Raw genomic sequence first — 2,725 nt, forward strand, 5'->3', positions numbered from 1 at the left:
ACTCCCACCCCTAACCTTTCTGTCCGCGCTCTGGATTCAGGGTTGTGTCACTCACACTCTACTAATCACTGGTCAGTAGAACCACAGAAAACGGCTTCTAATGTGGGAATCTCAATAAGCCACACTGCAGTCATCGCCAGGAATTGGCCAACACTTCATTGCACAATTCCGGCCGGGCCCAGCCTGCAGGTTCACTTCCACAGAAGTTTTGGTGTGACCACATGTGGTGAGGAAGAGGGCTCTCTCGCTCTCTCGCTCTCTCTCTCTCTCTCTCTCTCTCTCTCTCTCTCTCTCTCTCTCTCTGTGTGTGTGTGTGTGTGTTCAGCCAAGTGGAAAGCTATAAAGCAACAATGAGCCATGGCCTCAGAGCAGTCTCTCTCTCTCTCTCTCTCTCTGTGTGTGTGTGTGTGTGTGTGTGTGTGTGTGGGTGGGTGTGTGTGTTTAGCCAAGTGGAAAGCTATAAAGCAACAATGATCCATGGCCTCAGAGCAGTCTCTCTCTCTCTCTCTCTCTCTCTCTCTCTCTCTCTCTGTGTGTGTGTGTGTGTGTGTGTGTGTGTGTGTGTGTGTGCGTGCGTTCAGCCAAGTGGAAAGCTATAAAGCAACAATGAGCCATGGCCTCAGAGCAGCTTGGGACTTTTTGGGATCACTAGAAAGGAGAGTACAGCATATTACTAACCTTCCGTTCCACTAAATTCGTATGCAATGGCACGCAGTGACCAATGGGACTGTAAAGAGTGCAGGAATAGACTCGTGGTCAGTTGACTGTCAACCACAACAAGGCAATTAGATGGAGAAGTAATGGTTTCTGTGGCTGGAGAGATGGTACAGTTGACAAAGTCCTTGCTGCCTGAACATGAGGCCTCAGTTTGATCCTCAACAGACATATTAAAAAGCTGGGTATAGAGGTGCATACGTGGAACCCCAGTGTCAATGAGGCAAAGACAGGAGGATCCCTGGGGCTCCCTGGCCAGCAAGATCAGTGAGCTCCAAGTCCCAGTGAGAGACCCTGTCTCAGAAACCAAGCTAGACAGTGCCCAAGAGTGCATGTACACACACACACACACACACACACACACACACACACACACACAGAGAGAGAGAGAGAGAGAGAGAGAGAGAGAGAGAGAGAGAGAGAGAGAGAGAGAGAGTTCCCTTAACAAATAGAGCCGAGAGCTGGATATGATGGCACACAAGGGAAATCCCAACATTTAGAAGACAGAAGAGGCAGGAAGAGAGTACATTTCAAGAAGTCATCTTGGGCTGGAGAGATGGCTCAGAGGTTAAGAAGACTGCCTGTTCTTCTAGATGTCCTGAGTTCAATTCCCAGCAACTACATGGTGGCTCATAACCATCTACACTGAGATCTGGTGCCCTCTTCTGGTGTGCAGGCACACATGCAGGCAAGACACTGTATACTTAATAAATAAATAAATCTTAAAAAGAAGAAGGAGAAGAAGAAGAAGAAGAAGAAGAAGAAGAAGAAGAAGAAGAAGAAGAAGAAGAAGAAGTCATCTTGGACTCCAGTTGTGAAGCTCTGTCCCAAAGTAAATAAATAAATAAATAAATAAAATATTGAAGAATAGTGCTGAGGGCTAGGGAGATGGTTCAGTGTGTGAAGACACTTGCTTCAAAAGCCTGCAGACCTAACTTCACTTCCCGGAACCCAGGAAAAAGCAGAAGAGAACTGACCCTGACCTGTACATGTGTGCCAGTAACGCACCCCTCCCAATATCATGTGCATATGCAATAACGATAAAGTTTATGGTGGATAAAATAGTAGACTTACGCTACGTAAATTTTACATGAAAATAACAGACAAGAGGGGCATGGACACTTAAGAGACTGCCTGAGCATGGGTATCATAATCGTAGGGAAAAGACGTGGCTACATAAAGGGGCTGCCCCCACCACACACAACATCAGGGCCACGACACAGGCCCTGGCTGCAAGAGACCTGCCAGCCTCTCAGACCAGTAAAGGTTTCTCTCACGGTTTTGCCTTTGAACTGAGTCTATTTCTCTGTTTGTCTCTGTGAACCCTATTTCTCACAATATGTATTCACACACACACACACACACACACACACACACACACACACACACGTGTCCACTCCATTCTGTTTTCCTCTCTGTTAAGCCAGGCATGATGGTGCACATCTGTAATTCCAACACTCAAGAGGCTAAGGCAAAAGAAGGAAGAATTCTAAGCCTCTGTCATCCCCCTCCCCAACCCCAGTGTATGTGTTTGATTGAGTATGAAACTTTATGGTAGTTGTACATATGTGTGTGCATATGTGTGCAGGCCAGAGGCTGATGTCCAGTGCCTTCCTCCATAGTGCTCCACTTTATTTATTTATTTATTTATTTATTTATTTATTGAGGCAGGGTCTCTCGATGAACCTGGAACTTGATGATTCAGCAAGTCCATCTAGTCAGCTTCTCCCAAGAATCCTTCTGAGCACCAGGACTGCAGACCAACCGGGTGGCCCACCCTATATTTACGTGGCTTCTAAAGATCCAGACATCACTTCCCAGGCTTTGTACAGTGCCTAATTAGGTTTTTGTTGTGTTTGAAACAGGATCTTACTATGTAGCCGTGGATAGCCTGGAACTCACTGTGTAAACCAGGCTGGCCTGGGACTTACAGAGATTCACACCTGCCTTTGCCTCCTGCTTAGTTTTTATTATCTACACAACTAAGAGTCACTGAGGGAGATGAGCTTCG

This window comes from Acomys minous (genome assembly GCF_964271855.1).
Source record: "Acomys minous genome assembly, chromosome: 12".
Lineage (NCBI taxonomy): Eukaryota > Metazoa > Chordata > Mammalia > Rodentia > Muridae > Acomys > Acomys minous.